We start from the raw sequence: 24,816 nt of genomic DNA, 5'->3' as shown, positions 1-24,816 counted from the left end.
GTGTCCTCTATTCCACACACTTAAATTCTAGTTTTCTACATGCATCTAATCCATACTTAGGAGATAAGGATATTCCTGAATTAATGTCTTTCTAGTCCCAGGTAAGAGGTATTTTCACACTGGCCTTAGCCAAAGGAGCTACTATAATGCTGAGAATCTTGGCATAGCTGTGGGAAGACATACTAAGACATGAAATAAGTATAGGGTTTGTCATATGACCTCTGGTGATCAATTGTGCAGGCTTTTTGAGAGTCAACCCAGCATTTCCTGTATGGCCCCTGATTATTTACTGTGTCCAGAATGGAACAATTTTTTAGAGGTCTCATGTTTATTTTCATCCTGAAATAAAAGACAAAATTTAAAGACAGAATATGACTGTGTCATTTAGAATGACCCAAGTGCGAAATCACCTGGAATTTTCACTTGTAAAGCAGATGACTGTGTTATACTTTTAAAGACTAGACCTTGTGGAACAATCTAGCGTTCAGAATGTAGAAGGGCTTGAGTTCTCGTGCTATGTTCCACTTTGTCCTTCAGACCAGTCACTGGGCATTTTTGCCTCACTGAGCTAATTGTATTTGCCACACGCCGATCAAAATAATTTCACAGCCTTTAGCTTATTTTAAGAACTGAACAAATGCGCCAATCTGTATAAATAAGACAGACTGGAGAACTTTCCTGGGAAATGAGAGATATTTTGAAAACATCTGTCCTACTGAAGATAACACGGAGGCTTCATTAGCTGATGCTTGCAAAGTACTTTGAAAATGAAACCCATGATGTCCTTGCTAAGCGTGATGAATATCATTTAATCTTGGTAAAAAGTCATATATTTTGAGACATTCAAATTTGGTGTGTGTACTCTACAAAATGCAGATCGTTCTTTTTGTAAAAAGAACAAATAAAACTCTTGGTGAAAAATGCAGAAATGAGACAAATTTTTGAATACAAAGTTATTAGTCTTGAGGACTTAAATATGGAAAGTTGATGTGAAATTAGATCATGTTATTTTGCCCAAATGTATGAGTCTATTCAGAGGCATCGGCATAGCTGAAAGAACACTTGGTACCAAGTTGGAAGATGTGAGTTCCAGAACTGAGCTGCCTTTGCCAGCCACGAGACTTTTTTGTCAAGTCACTGGTTTCTTCATCTACAAAACAGGAAAAATTATAATACCTCTCCTATTTATCTCCTAGGGTTGTTTTGAGACTCAAATGTGATTATATAGTCATTTGGTGATTTCACCTGTAAAAATGAAATGAAAGATATCATTTCTTTGAAACATTCAAAAAGCAAAAATGGCTTAATAAGTCCAACAATTATATACCACAGAGACTTTAATTCATCCTTTTTGAGTTCTTAAGTTCTTTTTTTCCTTCTTTTGTACCACCTTTCTTTTCGTGGTTCTAGAGAGGTTAGGGATGAGAGATGGTGGGGAACTTTGAGGAGAGCCTTTTCCTTCTGTTAGAAACAGAGTGTCTTGTTACCAAACTTTCAGGAGAACCTCATCTGAAATTTTAAAAGATGACAGCTAGACTGTAATTTTATAGGAATGGCCTTTCAGGGGAAACCTAGGATTTGAAATTTCAAATGCCTGAAGGTCTTCTCCTGGCCAGCCCATGTTGCATCAAAACAAACATCCAGATGAAACTTTTGGCGTGACAGAAACAGGTCTCCCCTTTAAGAACAAAACTTCCACGAATGTCAACTCTATTCTAACTTGCATGGGTAGCTGTCTTGAGACAATTTCTAACATTTCTTTTCTTATTTTTTTTTAAGATTTTATTTATTTATTTGACAGCGAGAGACAGTGAGAGAGGAAACACAAGCAGGGGGAGCTGGAGAGGGAGAAGCAGGCTCCTCCTGAGCAGGGAGCCCGATGCGGGGCTTGATCCCAGGATGCTGGGATCATGACCTGAGCCGAAGGCAGACGCTTAACAATTGAGCCACCCAGGCGCCCCAATTTCTAACATTTCTTATTTAACACATGTAAACATTACAGGATGGTAAAGATGGTTGTAAATTCTTTGCTGCTCCTCCTATTGAGAGGTCTAATTCTCTGCCACTCAAATCTGGACTGGCTTTTGTTACTTGGTGAAATGAATGAGGTAGAAGTGATATTCTAGGACCCCGGAGTTTAGCTCATAAGAAACTTTGGAATTTTGACTTATCTTCACCCAACTATAGTTTTATTGAAAAAGTAGGTTTTTATCATTAACTGTTATATATAATAGGTAATATAATGACTTCTATTTTTAGAGATTTTACTATCTGCCAGGTACTGTGCTAAGCACTTCACCCATGAACCATCCATGTATGCCTACCTATCGCCTCACCTCCACTTCATAGAGTATCCATCCAGTAAGATCTTTCTGAGTCCTGTACCACTGTGCCCAGTCATGAATGAGGAACATGCAAGATTCAAAAGGAATTGTTTTTCTGGGATGTTCTCAAAGATTTCTCTCTCTCTCCAACTTGGAAGAAATTAGTACATTCTCCTTCTTCTATACTGTGTAATTAAAGGATTACTTTAATTATATTTAGAGGCTCCCACAGGCTTGTCTTAGGCAAGACTGTGCGATAGCCATGTTTCCACACCTCTTCATCATTCCTCTCAGAGTTCCTCATCTGATTGTACCACTCACCACTCACTAATCTCATTGGGTCTCATTTCACAACTCTATACAAGATTGACCCATGAAGGCAGTGCTTTCCCTCAGGCATTTGCCAGCCCTTCTGAAAGTTTCCATCACTGCCTGTGTTAAAAATGATTCTAATGGGCTAAGAGAGCATGAATACCTGAGCAAACATGGTGTCTTTTTTTTTTTTTTTAAGATTTCATTTTTAGGTGATCTCTACGCCCAACATGGGGCTCTAACTCACAACGCCGAGATCAAGAGTCACATGCTCCATCAAGTGAGCCAACTGGGCACCCTCAAACACGGTGTCTTAAAACCAGTTACAGGTTTTCACTGACCTATAGACAAGGTCAATTCTTCTGACTTCTGTAAATCTCAGGCTATGACCCCACCGGTTCCTATCATATTATATAGATGATTAGGTAACTGAAGTTAAATCAAGTATAGTAAAAACACTCTGCTTTTGGAGCTATTTGAAAGTGGTGTAGTGTGAAAAATATCTTCATGTTAATGACTTGCTAGAAGGAAAAACAACCCTAACTTGACAATGGCAAGGCCTCTGGTATCTTGTAGGTCCTCTTTAGCATATGAAAATTCTTTTGAAAGCCTCACTTTTCCTACCTCCCTCAACCCCAGAGTATATAGTCAGGCACCCCTCACAACCCGGTGCTGCAGGTCTTTCTGCCCATGGGTCCTGTCCCTGTGCTTTAATAAACCACCATTTTGCACCAAGGACGTCTCCAGAATTCTTTCTTGGTTGTTGGCTCTGGACCTTACCCCACTGAACCTCACCTATATTCCAAAACCCCATCATTATGATATCTGTCCTTTTATTTCCTCTTTTTCTATGCATGCAGGGTTTTCTCATATTTATATTTATTTTTTCCTCCCCCCCCCCATCTTTTTGCATATTCTTTGGGGTAACATTTGAATATAGCCAGAGGTGGTACTACGAATCTAAGAAGCTTAAGCTTTAGGGCTCCTCACTTGAACAGGCTCCTTACAAAGCCCTGTACCTAATTTTGATTTTTCTGTGTAAAAAAAGAAGGTCCCATATGTAAACTTTTGGTTCACAAATTCTGAATCTTCTCCTGAGTATGGCTCCCCTGAAGGCCTGTGGCATTTGTCATGTTGCAGGACTTAATAATACCTGAATGATTTACTTCATGTTGTTAATGGCATGACAATTCGCCTTTTGAAGCCTAGCCCAGATACAATCAGATCAGATACATTCCTCCTATTCTTGCTCTGCGTTTAGCTCTTTTCAGCTGCCCCCCCCCATTCATTGCATTAGCTACTTCCCTGAAATTTCTTTCCCCTGAATGTCAGGTTCTTAGCTTTCTGCTCTGACTATTCTTATTTGAATTTCCCTTATTAGTTAAACTTGACCAGCACAATAGAAAACCTCTTTGGATTCAATGGAAATTGTTTCTCTTTTGTTAATAGAGTAAGTCGGTTGTTAAGCTCTGCTAGTTGGGAGAGGAATTTCAAGTGCTTTCAGCTCTGTGAATGTACCAAGAACTATTCACTGGGGTAGTTCTCTTCCAGGATTAAGAAAAACAGCAAATCATACCTAAGAACCGTTCCAAGTAGCCTCATTCTCATGGTGTTGGGATCTGCTGGGGAACAATGGTGGGCTTTGATGAGTAGTTCTTGTGAGGACCACTAATGAAAGGACTCACTCCAAGCAGAAATCCCTCCAGGATTCAGCACATGGTTGAAGCCTCTCATGTGCCTTGGTGAGGGCCTACACTTTAAGCAGGGAGAACAATGGCTTTTCCCAATGGTGTGATGTTACACATTACCTCCCTTCTCTGAAAGAAGCACATAAAATAACCCTAATGAATTTTATGGCTGAGGTTTGAGAAGTTCTTTGAAAATAGGGTCAAAAACCTGGGCATATTTATGCCTTCCAAGGGGAAGCTCCAGAAGATTCATTCAAGCAAGGAGAGGACACAGCTGGTCTACAGCTGTTAAGTCTACCTCTCCCACCCTGGGAAAAGATTTCCCCCCAACTGAATATCTAGAAACCTTCCATCTGCCCTTCCAGACCCACACCACACCCACTCTCCAAGCCTCCTCCAACCGGAGCTTTCCCGGAGCCTGTGTGAGTGACACCTTCAGCTTCTCTCGCCTGATGGCTTCTGTTGGGTTCAGCCAGTGCGGTGCGCTGCAGCAGAAATTTGAGGGAAGGAGGAGTGCAAAATCAGTGTATACATTTTCTCAGCTCCCTCTCTGTGACTATGCCCCTCTCGTGAAGGTCATAGCTCCCCTTAGTGACCCTCTCTATGCAGCATTTTCTGAGTTTAGAAAATGCTCCCTCCCCTGGCATGTACAAACCTAGTTCTTACTAGCCTGTCCTCAGAACCCCCTGTGGCTTCTCTACACCCTGCCCGCACCTTGATAAATAAACCCTTAATACATTCTCTCAAATCCCCAAATTCAATTTTTCTGCCTGAATCTATCATTTCCTTGCTGAAACCTTGACCAAACAATACTTGATTCAAAATTTAGGATTGACGGGTTTGAGTATTTTCAGATCCTCTGCAAATGAAGCTGCCTCCTACTCCCCTGTGCTGCCCTGTTTCAAGTCTGTCTAATAGTTGCTGTGGGGACCCATTTGGAACCCTTGAGTTGGTACGAAGATTATTTTAAGCTGAGGGCATCTGAGATTCGACAGATGCAGAAGGAATCCTTCTTGAAGCTTCCCTTATCTGACTACAAGCAGAACCTTCCGAGAAATGAGACATGCCATTAATTCCCTCTTCAGGGTAACTTCTACCCCTGGGGGAGAGACGCCAAGAGTAAAACTACCATAAATTCCTCTCCAGGAGAGTTTTATGGCTCTGAAGAAGAAAGACCATTTATACTTGTATAATTAAACATTTTCACAAATTCGCTTAGCTCCAGTTTGTTCTAAAAACCCATTTGTCTTTCCTAAAGAAATCTTTTGTCCTTTCCATCAAAGCTGTTTCTTCCCCCACTCATTCCTTTCCCGTACTAAGTTTGTTACATAAGCCTTAAACTTTAACTGTTTAAGGAGACAGCTCCTGGGTGCATACGATAAACCTTTTCCTCCCATTAACTTGTCTTCTGTCAGTTTAATTTGCAGGTCCCAAATACTGAATACAAGAGGGTAGAGGAAAAAGTTCTTCCTCCTCTGTATTGCCTTAGCTGGGGCACATTTTTCTTTTTAAATGGAACATAGCAGTCCTTATCTTTGGAGAGAATCCAAAGCTGCAAGGTATTCAAATGTGATTAGCCCTCAATAAAGGTGATTTTGCTGATATAATCATAAAATCTGAAGGGTGAATTGAAGAGTTTTAGAAAGAAATATGGGCAAGTATCTCTGGGAGTATTTTGTGTTGGAATATGGCTTTTTTTCACTTTAAAGTAGTCTCCCATCTTGCTTTTCATGCAATCTCTAGAATGTTATGACACCAGGATTAATCTGGAACCTTAGAAAGTAAATTAGTCTGTTCTTTCCCCCTCCATTTTGCAGTTCTTTCCTACGCCAAAGGAAATTCAACTCATTAGCTCAGTCGGACTAAAAATTGTAAACCTCTGTTCTAAAACCAGTGTTTTTGGGTAGTTAGTCCCAGAACATGTGGAAATTTGCCTTATCAAGAGTAGTGTAGTCAGCCACATTGAAACAAAGCTGTATTTTGGATGAGTAATACTGCATATGGGAACCTGCTGTTAATTCTTCTTGGACAATGACTATTTTTGATAGTTTCATGGCACTAAAATATACATACTTCAGCATCAGATACAAAAATATTTTTCCTTCTTATGAGGATGGGAGTCGTAATAGATTATGACCACCGTTCCTACTCAAGAGAAGGTCACTGCAACCTTTCTGTATAGTTGCCTAAGAGAAGGCAGAACACAGGCACACCCCCTGCTTGAAGCCTCTTTGTTTGGCTTCCTTTTGTGTCAAAGGGATTGGCTTTCACCCTGGGAGAGGTTGTAATTGGATTTTAGCATGAAAGGAGGTTGTAATTAGATTTCTCAGCAGGTCTACAAGCTCTGTCTCTGGAAAAACAAGGATAAGGGCCTGGATATCCTTTCCTCTCGCTGGGAAGGTAGCCCAGCTGAGCCCAAAGGGTTTGAACTGAAAGGCACAGGCAAAATAGGCCATGCTTGGGTCAGCCACCCCTGATCGATGGAGCTCTGTCAGCTCTGGCCTCTACGACCAGTGCCTGGTCCTTTAGATGGAGGGTGGAAAGCAGCGCATGTGATAGCTAAATATGGCTTGGACGCTGCTTTGGTAGGGAATATTTCTGAATGGAACCCTCTGACTCTTGGTCCAACTCCTGATGTCCAGAAATTTCTATCTCTTAGAGAAGGGAAGGGAGCCTAAAGTTTGGCACTCCCTAGAACGTCATTCTCCATCTAGATTTAGGAGTGAACTTACGCAAACTACCAGAATGTATTTTGGGTACTCTGATTCATTTTGAGATCTTATTTGTAATTGGTTGTATTTCAGTTTCTAGGATATTTTCTAGAAGTTTAAATTAGAGTAAGATTGGGTCAAAGTAACTTCTGTATTTGATTTCTTTTCAGTTTCTATAGTTTTGTAGGTCATTCGTTCAATTGATTCGTTTGAAGCACTAATTTAAATTTAAACTTAGAAAGATAAATTGTATTTCTGAAGTTCTGCATGTTCTCTTGCCGCGTAAATCTACCTGTTCTAACCATCTTTCTCCAGTGGGCACTCCTTGTGTCACTATATACCTCTTCTGTCTTTTTATCTCCCTTCTCTTTTCTTTTCTCTTAAGCATTAACAAGGGGTCTGAACACTGCATTAGGAATGGATACTTACGTATCCATTCCTCTAACGGGAGGAACAGGCTTGGAGTCTATTTTCTCTCTCTTCTATTGGCCATTTTAAGTAACTCCTTGGAAATTTTAGCGCTGGCAGTTATTGTGTGAAGTGAATTTCCCTCCTGTTGCCTGGAGTTCCCCAGGCGCTGAGGGGCTCCCTCTCCCCTAGATGTTGGCTCCTTCACAGGCAGCTTCAGCCAAACTTACAAGTCCTTCCCCTTCCTTCTAGGCCAAGGAAACTAAACAAACCTTCCTTTAACATTTTTAGTTTTCAAGGCAGATTATGACTACCGATCTGCTCATTTTACCTTGTCTAAAGTCCAACAAACTGAGAAAGACATACCACATACCCTAGAACAAAAGGGAGGTTTGCTTTGACTGTTTTCTCTCTCTTATTTTTCTTCTTACTGTTGGACCATGTACACCCATGCCTCTAAATAAGGCCAGGTGGATCTTCCGCTGAATTCTTTTATGTCAGAGGGAGACCGTAGGCTGCGATTTTTAGTAATTATTATAACTATGGAAAAATTTCCTTTCAGGGACATGTAGTAAACAAAATGATTGTCATAGGTATTTCATAATCAAACTCAGACCACTTTCCTTCACTCTGTCCTTACAAGATAGCCAAAGTCTTTGTTATTAGAGAGGAAACCCTTCAGTCACGCGTCAGTCACCCTTCGGTCACTTCGGCTGACGCACGCATAGGGTTACCTGATTCAGAGTTAACACAGATGTTTCAGGGCTTTGAAGGTCTAAATGAGTCTCTCGGGAGAGCTCCGTAGCTTGACAGTACAGTTATCTGCAGGGTTAAAAAAAGATGCTCTTCTGTTTGAGCTCTCTGCTGAGTCACCATCTGTATCAAGGTGTCCCAGCCCTGTGGATGATACAGATTTTCTGGAGCTCTGACCTTCAGCTGGCTGTCATTCCTCCTAAACCAACCTACCGGCATGTGGGGCCGAGTGAGGGATAAAATGGTTAATGCCATTTGGGGCATTGAGTCTAACCAGAATTTGACAGAGACGGTAAAGGGGTAAAGGTACACATTAAACATGAATCAAGCAGAGGATAAAAACACTTAGTGTTCAGGCAAGAGGGCACTGGGGGGACAGTTGCTTAGGATTTGCATCTCCCGTTGCTCTGCTCTTTGCTCTCACAGGAGCTGGCCTTCTCTCTATTCCTCAATGATCCCACTTGCTACAGGGTCTTTGCACAAGGTGTCACACTCAGAATTCTTTTGCCAGCTCCCACTCACCCCAACCATCACCACACACACACACACACACACACACACACACCCCAGAGAGTAACATCTATTTAGCTTCAGATAGGGAAAGCCATCACTGACCTTCGGCAGGGGTCAGGCTCCTTATACACTTCCTTAGAACAAAGGTGCTTTGTCCTCTTAACACTTATTTTAGCCTATAATTATATACACTTATATATCAAATATACTGTGAATTCACCCCCCAGAATTATGCTATGAAGACTTGCCTTATATTCTAGTGCTTCCGAGATCTCTCACATTAAAGACCACTGTCTCAATGACTTCATTTTGAACAACAAAGTACCATTTCAGGAAAACAGCCTGAAATGATCTCAAGCAATCCTTATTTTTGTCATGCTTAAGGCGGTCATCTTGACAATAAAAAAGGAGATAAAGATATTTCAAGCAGATGTGGTAATTATTCTTGAGGTATGATTTCATTATTACAAGTGTTGGAACTGCAGTTTTAGAAAACCACACTTTATAGATTCAAGTGGTTTCGAGTAAGTCCTTCTGATGTGGGAAACAAAGGCAAAAGAGAAATTCAATTTCCTTACTACTTACAGCCCATTGACAAGTCCTTGAAACAGGCAGACTGACATTCCTCTAGGAATATTAACCTCAGCTGCCTCGAGGTTAATACTTTGCTAAAGGCAAGAGGCAATCTTAGCCCCACCCCCAGGATCCTTTAAGTCTACTTTAAAATATAAAAATTCCTTTGGAAACTTCCTTTATCTCTACCCACCAAGATACATGTTTGCAATTGTCCCCCAAGCATATGAGCCACTAATACACATCTGAAGGGTCTCATGACTGAGACTTTGTTTTTACTAAATAGTAATAAATGACCTTTTCCTAACAATAGCTGGCCCCCTCAAGGTCCTGGAAACCATATTTTCAAACTACGTTGGAGGCTTTTGCTATCCCTACTCCCCTTCCAACCTGAAAGTATATAAAGAGCCACTTCTCATCACCCCACTGCAGCTCTTTCTGCCCAAGGGCCCTGTCCCTGTGCTTTAATAAAACTGCCTTTTTGCATCGAAGATGTCTCAAGAATTTTTTCTTGGCTGTTGGCTTCAAATCCTAACATCTTTCCTACATCACTTGAAAGAGGGCTGGGAAAAGCAATAAAGTAATTAATACATAGAGATCATTAGCACAGAAAGAGAATTTACGCTTGGGGATCCAATTTGCAGCATCGGCAGATTTTTACGAAGTGTATTATAAACGACGCAGAGGACTGATGATGCACTAGTCTGTATTAGAAAATTACCGAGTGGGGGGCGCCTGGGTGGCACAGCGGTTAAGCGTCTGCCTTCGGCTCAGGGCGTGATCCCGGCGTTATGGGATCGAGCCCCACATCAGGCTCTTCTGCTATGAGCCTGCTTCTTCCTCTCCCACACCCCCTGCTTGTGTTCCCTCTCTCACTGGCTGTCTCTATCTCTGTCAAATAAATAAATAAAATCTTTAAAAAAAAAAAAAAAAAAAGAAAATTACCGAGTGGATTCAGTGAGTAGATCTTAGGCATCCTAGGTATACATTACCCTATACTATCCATTTGTGCATTTAGGTTGGCCAAAGATTTTGGCTGAGGATCTTTTCATTACAAAAATAAAGATGGCTTTGTATTTGAGGTCACCTTGTGTTTGGGCATAAGCACTTTTTATTAATGTGATGATTTGTTCAATGAAAGTCTCCCTAACTACACAGTAAGAGCCACCAGAGCACAGCCCCCCCTCTATATTCAGTTCTGCAGCATCTCTGCATTTCTCATGGTACAGAACACTGAATACATGAGTTGTCTGAGACGTAAGATCACTTACTTACATAATTGCATGGCAGGGACAACACTGGAGAAACTACAACAGAAATTTTAATAGAACGCATCTTAATGAAAAATAAGATGTTTTAATAACCTTTTACTCTATTGCTAATCAAGATGAGAATTTTCTTTGTCCTTTATAAATGTAAAAACCCTTATTTCTTTTATTTTTCCTCTTCAGAAATTCAGTGGTTCACATTTATACGATGATAAGTCTGAGGCCTGTATTCATTACAGTTTACTCATTGGGAAATTCCAAGTTTAAAAAAAGCTATTCCCATCAGAGTTAGACACAAAGATGAAAAGTATTAAAAGAACTACTACTTACGGAGCACTTCCACTCATTATTTCAGTTAATCCTACAACAATCTTATGAATTAGCCGTTATCCTCATTTAACAAATAGGGGAAATTGAGGCCTGGCAAGCCTAATAGTTAGCCTTGACCACTGGTCAGACATTGGAATAAGAACCTTACACACACTATCTCATTCAATTCCCACGACAGATTTACGACTATTATTATCTCTGTTTTACAGATGAGAAGACAGAGGCAAGGAGTGGATAAGATAAAAGACTACAGGGTGCCAGGACGTGAGCCCCAGGATCCCCCTGGATAACCACTCTACCGTGGTGCACCGTGAAGATGGGAGGAGCCAGTGGGAACTCAGAAAATGGATTTATTCCAGGCTGTGCAGTATGTGCTATAATAGGAGGTTATTTCCATCTTTTTTTCTTTGCCTTCCCAGTTGTTTTTCCCCTGCACTCCAGAGGAAACTGGTCACTGTTTCAGTAGCTTTCTTGTTCAGTTTCTTAGCACCTATTCATTGACTCTCTAAAGGAAACATTTAGCTACTGCAATTGGTGTACATAAGTTGGTTGCATAATAGGAAGGAAACAAGCCAGGGCTGGAGACTTCTTTTCTAAAGAAGGATTTTAGAGCAGACTAAGAGTTATTTCACAGAGTGGGTCATGAAACTCGAGTCTCTCTATACCCTTTCATTGCTATGGCGACAGGCTGCTCCTGCTACATGTAGCCAGAAAAAGCAGCTGACATTTCAATGCGAGGAGCGTAGGGGAGAGGTTTACAAAAACAAAAACCAAAACCCAAACCCTTTCGTTTGAATTTCAGTTAGAAAGGAAAAAAAAAAAAAAAAAAATACCCCCAGAGCAAGTCAAAACCCCTATTTTTGCCTTTAGAAAAGATAAGAAAGGAGAAATGTTGGGGCCTTCTCCCCTGTCCAACTAGGCCAATAAAACAGAATTGACTGCAAAGCAGCACTTCGTCTCTCTCTTTTAATGGCAATCTAAAACAGAAAACTCCCTTTGGTTTCATTTGACTTGGCCATTAAGAAGCAGCTAATTGATGAAGGAGTAAAAGACTCATGGTAATAAATACTTCCTGTGGAGCCCCCCTCCCACAGGGGAGTACAGTAGAGTCAGATTTATTTTTCCATTTCTTTGGGTAAAAAAAAAAAAAAGACAATTCAAAGAATATTTCCTTCTTGATCCCCAATTCTGTTAGCTGAAAAATCATTTCGAGTGCATAACCAGACACTTTCTCATGGCTTGCCCTTCTGCCAGGGGCAGAGGGTATTCAAAAAAACATCTCATTTAATTCCTACAACAACCACATTTGTGGGTATTATTACCACTACTTGCTTAATTGAGGGGGTAAACCAAGAGATCTTGAGGGAAAATCTACAGTAAATTTCCTTCTTACAGAGTTCTAGTTGGGACATATAGGTAGTGTTTTCATATTAGCTATGATCAATTGATTACTTCATATGCACCAGGCATAGCTGTTTTCTTGACTTAATATCACCACAGATCTTTGAGGTGGCAACTAATTTTATGATCCTCATTTCCACATATGAGAGGACTGAGGCTCCAAGAGTCATTTGCCCAAAGTCACAGAGCCTAGTAAAGCCCAGATATAAACCAGGTCTGTATGTTTCCAGAGCCCCTGATCTTACCACTTCATAACACCATCTCCCTACAATCAGTCAAGACCACACACTCTGTTCCCCAGAGTTCTGTCCATCTTTTGATGCCCAAGACAAAAGCCAGGCTAGCTCCAGCTGGTATTAGCACTGCAAGCTGAGCCTCTGGTGGAAGATGCCCTGGGGGCCTGTATGAACCAGACCCCAGCTGAGCTGGGCATCTCTCGGACTGCCAGGCCTACTAGGGAAGTGCTCCTGGATTTATGGGGCTCCTTTCTCCTTCACTGAAGGTTGTTCCAGAAGGTTATGTGAAGGAAAAGGGCACCTGAAGTCTTTCAACAGCAGTTGTTTTTGTTCTTCTTGGTGGAAAAAGATCCCTAACATGTTCTGGACATGGTGCTAAACTTAAATAGCAGTGCTTGTGTATGGTTACAAATTAATGGGATAAAAATGACAAGCTGTCAAGAGGAAATGAATGAATAATGTTCGGGCGTTGGCTAGAAACATCTCCGTTCATTTCATTTCTGTCATCGCTGTTTTTTTACATAGTTGGTAAGTAGAGCTACACTTGAGAAAGATTGGGGATTGAATCCCAAAAGACCTGAAAAAGGAGCCTCAGTAATTGCTGAATGGTTGTACAGAAGTTCCATAGAAGAAAAAAAGGACAAGAGTCATTAATAACATGTACACATTCTTTTCAAAAATGGGGGAAGTAGCATTAGTTGACTGGATGATAAGTGGATGAACTAGACTGCTCTTTTTTGCTAGATCTTGTTGAATGAACAGAAATATAAACTTAAATCTTTCCTAAGAGGGGTGTCTTTTTTTTTTTTTTTTAAATAGTCGTAGTTAACAATATCCAAGTTTAGGTGAATAAGCTCTGAACTGAAAAAAAGCTGGTATCCAAGAGAAAGGGGAGAATTTAAGAAAAAGATTTCTGTTGAGTTGGATTGACTGAACATTTCTATTCAGTGCACTTAGGCCATGGGCCAGAGGAAAGCTCAGATACAATGCCAAGGTGACATACTTAACCTCTTTGCAGATTAAAGGCTGTGCAAGCGAGATACTCTTTCCGCACTACCTCTTAAGGTTAGAGTATCAACAGCACCAATCCGCAGCTGAAAGCATGGTTTTCTCCTGCAGGGGGACCTCTAATACCTAGGAGGAGTGGGAGCATGACTTGCAATACTGTTTTATTTTAGTAGAGCCAGAAATGATAGTACCTTACATTAGAGGGGCTATTATGACCTCCTTAGCTCTTTGACTCCTCTCCCTCCCTTCTCCCTCCCCAAATAAGACATTATTAGGAATTAGAGAAATTTTGCGTGTGCATTTTCAAAAATGGTAGAAGGAGACAAGAGACACTTAGTCATAAAAGTATAAAAGGGAGTTAGGAGAGGAATAACAGTCATAATAACTAAAAAATAATCAAAGATTATAGTAGTATAGGAATCTTCCTACCTTTTGGAAAAGCAAAATGTTCCATTTCTACATTGCTAGTAGGTACACACTAGGACAACGGTGGTGATGAAGTGATTTCAGGTATTTTAAACATGGAAAATGCTTTGATTTGAAATTTTTTTAAAAACTACATCCCTTATGATTTCATATATTTAGTAAAATATTTCTACGAAACCCATTTCTGGATTCAGACTTCACCAAGATCTGAATGCTAACCTGTTCAACAACAGTTCTACGTTTGTGTTCTTGGTTTACATGAAAAACCATCATTTATTACTACTTACTATTTAATCCTGGAGAAGAAAAGGAAACATGAATACAAGAGTTAAATTTTCCTATTAAGTAGGTTTTTTGTAAATCACACAAAAGATTTTTTTTGGGTAAATAAATGGCTTTGTACTAGGAAAAAATATTAGACATCTTCATCAGATCGTGCGAATTAGTATAACACATGCAATTAGATGATACAGTAAACTTATTAAAATTTACCTTCAGGGATGTCACTGGACCCAGAGCCTTGATAAAAAATTGGAGTTGAATCCCTTCTTTGCACACAGCCAGGAAATAAAAGTTTGATAAACAGCCAATACTCTTTCAAAAATCTCTTCCCTCGTTAGCTCTGCTTCTCTGCCCAGAAACACATTCGGGTCTGTTGGAGTTGAAATTCTGCTGCTCTGTCAGCTAGTCAGGGTCTGAGGTGACAGACAAATGTGGAGGTTGGCACCGGGGTGTATTTCAGGCTGTCATCGTTTTTGTTGCAGATTCCTGCAGTTCTCCGGCAGGCTGGCCCCTCTGAGGGTGCGAGGAGCTTTCCAGGCAGTGCAAGCCAACAGGGAATGAGCTCATTCTGCCCGAGACGATGGGGTTAACAGTCCTCTCCTCTAGCTCTTGTTCTCAGAGGCTAATAACTTGGCCAGAACAGAAGCACGTGGCTCTTTATGCATTTTTTTTTCCTTTTTCAAACAACTCTAGAAGCAAGCAAGATCCCTTTTTTGGGGATTTTTATTTTAAGACTTTGAAAAGAAACTATGCTGTTGTTCCTTCTTAAAGGAAATTGGGGGGTGGGGGCTAAGGAAGGGGAGAAGAATAATTGCAGCAGATGTATTTTTACATTGCTTAATTGGAAACTGTTCTCACAAATATAGTCTTGGTTTTAATAGAAGCGGGGTACCTCAGATACTTTCAACTTTCTTTAAATGACCTTCAGAAATGTCTGTACATACGAAGCATCACTCATTCATATTATAGATCACTCGGGTTCCGATTCAGAAATGTTGCAGTTCACGGACTGTTACTCTCCCATCACAACTCCTTACTAAAATCCCCTGTATCATGACTGGTCTACGAGAAGACGTTTTCTCATGAAATCGACTGGTGTTACACATTTATTTTTGACTTGGCATTCGGGTTATTTATATATATGTCTAATCTGTTCTACTGCTACTTCTACCTTTTTTGTACATTTACTATGTGCCAGACACTGTGCTAACCGTTTTTTATGCATGATTTCAGTTGATCCTCACAAGTCTGTATGAGGCGAGTAGAACTGTGCTCCCATTTGGGGGTAGTGTTATATAAGCGGTAAGGTCTGCATGCTCTGAGGCCACACAGTTTGGGTTTGTGTCCTGGCTTCACCACTTCCTAACTGTATGGCCTGGGACAAATTATGTAACCTCTCTAAGCTTCAGTATCCTTATCTATAAGATGGGGATACAAATATGGGGATGATAATAATCTCTATCTCAGGCAGTTGTTCCGAGTTTCAGGTAAATGTAAGTGCACAGAACACCTCCCACCACCCAGTGGACACTCAGTGGTAGCCACTGTGGTTGGCAGGAGGAAACCAAGGTTTAATAAAGCTGAGTGATTTTTCCAGGGTCTCCAGCTCGTGAGTTATAGAGTAGGATTCCAACCCAGCTACCTTAGCCAACTGCTATGATCGTGTTACCCGACATCGAGGCTATATATCATACCGCCTTTTGAGCTGTGAGTTCCTTGAGGGTAGGAATGTGCTCCTTCTGCCTGGCACAGCGCTTTGTTGACTATAAATGCCCTCCTGACATCAGAAGAATGGTTATAAATTTAATTTGGATCTTCTACACTTATGCCAAAGTCAGGCCAACAGCAAAATAACAACAACAAAAATAAACAAAAACCCCACCCATAGTTCTAGGCAAGTATGTCCTCAGGCAATTGTCTCCAACCACTTTAGAAACATTTGCCCTATTCGTCAGAACACCGCAAGAGAAAGGTAACAATAATTATCTTTATTTTGCAGTTGGGGAAATTTGGAAGCAGAGGAAACTGGGCAATTTGCCTAGGAACCGAAAACAAGTCACGGTGCAGCTGGGAACTGTCTCATGTCTCTACAATCAGGATTACTTGTTCTGAACGGCCTTTCCAGGCACAGGATGAAATGACGTGATGTCCTTTTGCCTCAGACAATAGGATGTTTTTCCTTAGCCAAGGTCTAGGGTGTGAGCCGTCTCCTCAGAGGCAGGATCAAAGGAGTAGGCTGTGTTTGACTTCGCTTCTCCTCTGCCTTTGTGCACATCTGGGTCTGAGAAGTGCAGAAGACACAGGCGCCATTTTCCTGACAGCTCCTGAGGGCTGTGGGTATGGTGGTACTATTGTGGGGTACGGAAGACAAGCATTTCTGAAGATTTTCCCTGGTTTAGCTGTGGGAATTTTCTCTGGGACCTGAAATATTGGCTTCTTATTTTAACCACATTCCCCATTTATTTGAGATAGCTTGATGGGATTGATTTCACGTAATTACATTAATCCAATGAGAATGTAAAGAAAGTTGTAGCTGGAGGACTATGGAAAAAAAACTTGACCAATAAAAATATTCTTTCTAATACTAAAATTGATAATTTATGTTTTTATGAAATGATCAAAGTGAAATTTCTTATAGAAATCTACATTAACATAGAAATAATTTGGTTAAAGCAAACTGGATTTATATTTTAAGTGAAGATATGTGATTTATCTCTTAAATGTAATTATGTAGCTACAGAGTTCATTTGTAGGTGGCAAAGCTTGAGAATTTTGATTCTGTTATATTAGATGTTTTCTCTAGATCTTATTAATCTATAACATGATTAAAAAGATCCACTGTATTTCTTATAACTAGATAACTGATAATTATTTTTTTAAAATAAAAAAACCTCGAGCCTACGTCTTTTAAGTATGGCCTTATTTTGGGAATGTTCATGGGCAGATAGCCAAACTCTTATTGTTTCTAAGGCTGTCATTTCTAAAATAGTTTACAGCTCATGAAGCTGAGGACAATAAACCTATAATACCCACCTAACAGATGGAGCCAGAGATCAGATTTAGAAACTTACCCAGTGTTTAAATGTGACTGGAGAACTTTGACAAATCAAGTGCTTATTACATTACTGCAGATGAACTGACCCACATAACATCAGCATTGGTCAAAAGGGTCTAACAAAAGCCAATATCAAAGTTGAAGTATTTTTTTTAACCCTTGAGGGCTAGGGTTCCTTTTGAGAATCTGACAAAAGTTACGGGCAAGCTCCTAAAGTCCATCTTTGAATCACCCCTCACTCAGGGGTTCCATGAAGTTAAGAACGTCTGATTTAGGTAAACACGGAGAACACATTAATCAATCCTCAAGCACTGAATAAGCGTTCTGTTATACATAGCACAAATCTCCGGGTGATACGAGAGAAATATCATAGTTGCTGCCTGGCAGGAGTCTAAGACACAGGACATACACTCATTTTCAGAAGGGGCATGATTCCCTCGGGGTAGTGGAGCGCTCCAGGTGGGAAGTGGGTATGGATGAAGGAAAGCTGTGGGGAAAGCAGAGTTTCGATAATTATCTTGTCCAGGACTTGGCCTGCGGGACCTTCCTCCTGCTATACCATGTATTTCTTTGCTAGGGCTACCATAACAAACGGCCACAGAACGGGTGGCTTACTTACCTAACAGAAATTGGTTTTCTCACAGTTCTGGAGGCCAAAAGGCCAAGACAAGGTTCTAGCGGGGTTGGTTTGTCCTGAGGCTTCTCTCTTTGGCTCGCAGATGATGATCTTCTCCCCATGTCCTCACACGGACATTTCTCTATGCTCACACATTCCTGGTGTCTCTTCCTTTTCTTAAAGGAACACCAGTCAAATTGGATGACAGCCCCACCCTTAGGACCTCGTTTAACTCGAATTACCTCTTCAAAGGCTCTATTTCCAAATTCAGTCACATTAGGTATTAGGGCTTCAAAATGTGAACTTTTGGGGGGATACAATTCAGTCCATAACACCCCATTATCTTTCATACCTTGATATTTAATTCCCTATGGGTCTTATTACTGGTACCCACACTCCTTTCTCAGTTCTGGCTTAGTTACTGATTTCTACTCGTGCAATCTCCCCCACTTCCCAGCACTACCATCATATTCTGGCCCTGAACCATTTCAGATCTCTCAGCTCTGTTTCGGTCATCACCCCACTGGGTCAATTTCTGACCATGCGTTCTCAGAGGACTTTACTCTAGCCATCGTTTCCTAGGCTGGCTTTTCGGTGGCTTAGTCATACTCTCTAGTTGGTCTTAAGCAGAGGCTTGACTGACAGAAACGATAAGTAAGAGAGTGGCAAAATATGCATAATATTTTGCTAAATATAATGTGGCTAATGTGATTAACTGCTATTTTTCTAGTAACAACCTTCAAAGCAAAAAAATAAATAAATAAAAGGAGAAAGACTAGTTAAGATGAGATGAATTTTATGTGTCAGTCTAAGTAGTTTGGCTTTTATTCATTAGGTAAAAGGGAACTCTGGAAGGTTTTCCCATTGAAGATAAGGAAGAAGGGGAAGAAATGAACATAAAATATGTCGGGGGTGCCTGGCTGGCTCAGTCAGTGAAGTAAGTGACTCTTCGTCTTGGGGTTGTGAGTTCGAGCCTTACATTGGGTGGAGAGATTACTTAAAAATAAAATCTTCAAAAAAACTGTACCTATCAGGACAGGTTAAGCTGTAATAACAAGCATCCCCCAAACATCAGGGACTTACAACAAAGGTTTATTTTTCATTCATGCTACATGTTTCCTGTAGGTCTACTGTAATTATGCTATACATTGTCTTCACTCTGGGATCCAGGCTGGCCAACCAGTTCCATTGGCTGAAGGAAAAGAAATATGGCCAACTATGCTTAGTTTTAAAGCTTCTGCCCGAGTGTGATACACATCACTTCCGACCACATTTCATGGACCAAAGCAGGTCATGTGGCCACACCTGAGTTCAACAGTGTGGGCAGGTATATTCCTTCTCTAAAGAAGAGGAACCATAGTCAAGAAAACCAGAAAATAGATTTAATGAGAATGGAAAAATAGGATAGGCCCATTGAGAAAAGTATTAGAAAAAAGGAAGAGAAGAAAACAAAAGGGCAGAAGCAAAGTTAGAGAAAAAGGGGGAGGATAAAAGGGGAATGGAGTAGAAGAGAGAGGGAAAAGTAAGAGGCAGCTCTATAGAAGATACAAATAAGTAACTGAGAAAACTGGGACAAGAGAAATATAAGGAGTTAAATTAGGTTAGAGCAATACTGACCAGATGGTTCTATGCAGTTGTCAGAGTTATGTAGTTTCCTAGGGCTGTCAAAGCAAATTACCACAAACTGGGTAGCTTTGAACAACAGAACTTTCTTTTCTCAAAATTCTGGAGGCTAAAAGTCTGAAATCGAGGTGCCAGCAGGCACATGCTCCTTATGAAGGCTTTAGGGAAGACTCCTTCCTCTTCCTAGCTTCTAATGGCTCCCTGAAATCCTTGGCATTCCTTGGTCTGGAGCAGCATTCTATCAATCTGTGCCTACATCTTCACATGACCTTCTTCCCTGTGTGTCTCCTCTGAATCTCCGTGCGTCCTATTTTCTTACGAGGATACCAGTCATTGGACCTAAGGCCCACCCAAATCCAGTACGACTTCATTTTAACTTAACTACATCTGTAAAGACCCTATTTCCAAATAACGCCCCATCCACAGGCACCAGATGTTGAGACTTGAACCTATGTTTCTGAGGGACACAATTCAGCCACTACCAAGTGGTTGCAGATTTGACTCTAAACTGGGCAACCAAAAGAAGAAGGAAAATATGATTAGTAATAAAATTCATAACATAGGAGACGCTATATGAAGCAGCAAGTGGTACCCTTACAGCGTCCTTGCAATACCACATTTCTTTTTGCTGGTTCCTACAACACCCCTGGGTGGATAGGTAATGGGTAAAGGCTAAAGTCCAATTAAGTAAAATAAATTCTATGAGGCAGTAACAAATGATCTGTGATGGTTTGGTTTTTATTCTTCAATACTGACATTAACAAACCTACAGAAACAAATGTAACTGCTATTTGTGAGTAAATTCTCATTTCTGTTCTGTGGGTTCAGTTTAAACTTAGTTTTATGCACCACTGAAAAAAATTGGACATATACTGAGGGATGAGTGGGGTGGGTCCTTTAGGAGGAGCCAGGGATTTTGGGGAAAGACTCATTCTACGGGAACAGGAAGCTAAGCAGACATGATTAGCTCAATTACATAGCCGGTGGAGCGGTGGGACACAGGCGTACTATGGGGTTTGGTTCCAGACCACTATAATAAAGCAGATATTCCAGACTAAAGGAAGTCAAATAATTTTTTTGGTTTCCCAGTGCATATAAAAGTTCTATTTACCCTATGCTGTAGTCTATTAAGTGTGCAATAGCATATGTCTTTTAAAACAATGTATATACCTTAATTAGTATATACTTCACGGCTGAAAAATGCTAACCATCGTCTGAGCTTTCGGTGTCTTTTTGCTGGTGGAGGGTCTGTCTCTGTGTTGATGGCTGCTGACTGATTAGGGTGGTGGTTGCTGAGAGCTGGGATGGCTGTGGCAATTTCTTAAAATAAGATGACAATAAAGTTTGCTGTGATTAACTCTTTTGATGAACGATTTCTCTGTAGCATGTGATGCTGTTTGATAACGTTTTACCCACAGCAGAGCTTCTTTCAAAATTGGAATCAATCCTCTAAACCCTGACACTGATTTATCAACTAGGTTTATGTAAAAATCTAAATCCTTTGTTGTCATTTCAATAATCTTCACCAGGAGTGTATTCCATCTCAAGAAACCACTTTCTTTGCTCATCTGTAAGAAGCAACTCCTCATTCATGAAAGCTTTATCATGAGATTGCAGCAATTCCAATATAATAATAATGAAAATGTTCAAAATCTTATGAAGATTACTAAATGGGACACAAAGACACAAAGCGAGCAGTGTTGGAAAAATGGTGCTGATGTGATAGATGGTAGCTTACGCTTGTGGTGAGCGTGGTAACGTACAGACTTGTGGGGTCACTATGATGTATGCCTGAAATTAGTGTAATAGTGTGTGTCAACTATACTTCAATTAAAAAAATGGTGCTGACAGACTTGCTCAACACAGGGTTGCCACACCCCTTCAATTTGTAAAAAATGCAGTATCCGCAAAGCACAGTAAAGTGAAGTGCAATAAAATAAGGTATGCCCGTATTTTATTTCCCTTAGTTTTGACCTGAGCCTAGCTCTCAATGAATGCAAATGCATCCTGGAAAGAGGGGGGCTCTGGGTTTAAATAGAATAAGCCATTCAATCAAATCTCTTGAAAAACCAGGGCATAAGCAGTTTTGCATTCATACCCATGTGACTCAGGGCAATGAAAGCACAGCGGGCTGTAGGGTACGCCTGACTCCAGAGCACCCAGTTACTTTGGCATCTCAGTGGCACGAGCCACAGGCAACAGCGCACAGTGTAGACCCTAGGGGTGATGGTGGTAGTGATGCTAGCACCAGCAGGGATGGTGCTCAGCAGGGGCGGAGTGCCTGATGAGGTCGATGGCGTTAGGCAATGATAGTGGTGCCCTCTAGAGGTAGTGGTGTCTGGCAAACATGTGGAACCCAAAGGGGGTAAGGGGCATGGCTGGAGAGAGGTGGCCCAAATCATGGGCCTCAGAGCAGGGCTGCTGATCTCATGTAGCTTCCCAGGCAGTAAATAACCCGAGGGGGCTGCGGCAAGAGATTATGAAATGGGAGACATCATGTGATAACTGGGAATCTAGGAACACATGAGATATCTTTGAGGACATCAGGAAGGTAATGATTGAGCATAATTTTGAGTTGGAGAGCTGAGTTTAAAGAGTAAAGTTGAAAGTAAAAGAAGTAAAGCTGCAGTGGCCTGAGAACAGAAATAGGAGATTTCTTATGAAATTAAGGTTATTCCTAGTTCAAGAAAAAAAACTACAGCTGTTTTTATGTGGCCCAGTTGACAATATTTTTGCACCTGTATGTAGCAGATTTTCATTTAGCAGTTATAAGTTCTTTTTGTGAGTTTTTTTTTTTAAGATTTTAAAATTTTATTTATTTGAGAGAGAGAGAGAGAATGAGCAGGGAGAAGGGGCAGATGGAGAGGAAGAAGCAGGCTCCCCGCTGAGCAGGGAATCCCACAGGGGACTCGACCTCAGGACCCTGGGATCATGACCTAAGCTGAAGGCAGATGCTTAACTGACAGAGCTACCCAGACACCCCTGTCTTTTTGTATTCTTGAAGTCCTTCATCACAATAGCAAGAAATATTTCCTTCCTTCCTCCCTCCCTTTTCTTTCCTCTGAGAAATTTTAACCAGCATTGAAAGATTCCAAAAGAACCTAGTCTGGTAGTACTTGGCTATGAATATGGATTGCCAAATCCATTACCAAGGTGCAAGACATATGTCTGAGTTCCAGCCCCAAAAGTTACATGTAGGTACATATATCCATTGCTTTGATTTAGGATTGGTGAATTCTAACCTGCCTGCTGTTTTCTTGTACCTCCAATCTTTTGTGCCTACCTCCCTATCAGGTACCAGATTATCAAAGGACATCGGAAAGGCTTGATAGGATCTTGCTAATCGCTGGTGCCATTGAATACTACCAGAAATAAATTCTACTGCCTCTCAATCTAAATTACACCAATCAAGCCCTCAGAGGATGGAACACATGTTCAAAATGTTCCTCTGGAGGAAGCAGCAGAGAGTTGATGAGTCAGATGGACCTGAATTCAAGCCCTAGCTCTGATGCTTCGTAGTTGTGTGACCTTGGGCAAGTTACTTAGCTTCTCTGCGTTTCCATATCCTCATCTTTCAAATGAGGATGATAATGCCTACCTTCTAGGGTAATTTCAAGGAAAAGAGATGATGTTTACATAGTGCTTTGTCTAATGCGTGACTGGACTAGGGCTCAATAAATAGTAATAAAAAAAAAAGATGATGATGATGATGGTGATGAAGGCCACGCATAAGTTAGCCAGACATTGCTGGAGATTGTCACGGAGCCTTCTGTAATGAGAATTAGCACGCCTCCTCTTTTCACATAAACTGCTAATATCCTCTTGAGGGATGAAACACATCCTTTTAGTCAAGCTCTGCAAACACAGCAGCTGCTCACATCAATCCCTGGGGTCCTGTGTCGTTGGCTTTTCTCAGACAGAACCCTCATTGAGTTTGGGGGAATTCAGGTTGTTAGTACTAGCAATGTGAGCTAGGCTAGCTGCTCTCTCGTTCTGGCCTCACCTTGGGAGAGACACAGAGCCCAATCTATCAAACCTGGTATTCGGACCTCTTGTCCAAGTGAGGTGCAGCTGGACTTCTTCATACTTCTGTGCATTTGACTTGCAGGATGTGTCTTGTTCACCAACACCGGAGTTTGCACTCAGGCCATCTCACGGGTGAGGTCACTTTGCTGTTACTAGCCAAAAGCCGCCCTCTTCCAAATCTGTCTGATGTTTTTTTGGCTGTAGTGTTAAGTTCCCAGAGCAAGATGTTTTAGACTAAGAAGTACTGTTTGTGTAATGAAGCGATCCTATTCTGGAAATTTGTTCTGGTGGTTGTGTTTTCTTCTTGGTTTTGAGCAAGGGCATTTATATTTTTGTCAATATTTCAGCTGTGAACAGTACTGGGTTGTTACAGAGCTTTCGTGTGGTCTTTACACATGAGCATTGGTGATGCTATGACTGAGGCTGGATCTCTCACAAATGATAAGCAAGCAGATTTGAACTGGCTAGAGTCTACACCGGCATTAACCAGTGGGCAATTCAGATGGAGACAAAACAAATAATGTGCTCAATGTCTGTTCTGTCTAGTATTTCTCAAATATTCTTTTCAATATCACTCTCCCAAGGGGCCCTTTGAACTTTTTCCCCTAATTGTCCCCTCCCTATGCAATTGTAATGCCACGGATATTCTGTATATTCATATATGTACTATATCCATACCTGTGTTTTATATATTTAAAAAAACAGGGTTTTTTTTTTGTCCCTCCCATGAGCCAGTTTTGCCCCCTTGACTAATGAACCTCACCAACTGATTGAAACACATCTCGTGCTTAAGAATACAGTTTACTGTGGTGTAACCAATTGACTATCATACTTTATGGTGGGAGAAACTGAGTCATTCCTGTTTTTCTGTTTAACTCTATATAACAAGAACATTCATTACTCTAAAAACTTTTATAAAGGAACAAGGCAAAATAACTCTTTTGGAGACATTATAGTTGACTTTTCAAGGAAATGTAGTCAAACTGTTCATAATTATAATTTTTTCCATCCAAGTCAGCAATTCTCATGTTCTATGTTCATAGTTGGTTCAGATTTAGAAAAAACAGCAGGACAAAGATCTCTTGCAAATGCCTTTCTTCTTCATTCCCTGTGATCAGATTCCTGATGAAAGATCTGGTCACCTCATATCCAACTCTTGTGTCCCTCTGGACTCACATTCACAAATGCAATTGCCCCCATGGGTCAGGAAGATCACACAGATGAAGAAAGAGGGTCCGAAGGAGGAAAACAACACACTCAGGA

The 24,816-nt window shown here is 40.8% G+C and overlaps 1 protein-coding gene across 2 annotated transcripts in view; it reads right to left on the bottom strand.

Moving 5' to 3' along the window:
• SPARCL1 (SPARC like 1) overlaps positions 1–14,833 on the bottom strand; it is a 43,301-nt gene extending 28,468 nt beyond the window's left edge. For both annotated transcript variants that reach the window (XM_045791553.2, XM_045791561.2), the window contains exon 1: positions 14,444–14,833. The gene's annotated coding sequence lies outside the window, so the exon portion shown is untranslated. The remainder of the gene's footprint in view (positions 1–14,443) is intronic.
• Between the last annotated feature and the right edge of the window lie 9,983 nt (positions 14,834–24,816).

This window comes from Ursus americanus, chromosome 8, assembly GCF_024610735.1.
Source record: "Ursus americanus isolate L20-20 chromosome 8, mUrsAme1.1.p, whole genome shotgun sequence".
In the NCBI taxonomy this organism is placed as follows: domain Eukaryota; kingdom Metazoa; phylum Chordata; class Mammalia; order Carnivora; family Ursidae; genus Ursus; species Ursus americanus.
Note: the sequence above shows the minus strand (reverse complement) of the source record. Positions and strands in the feature narration are given on the sequence as shown.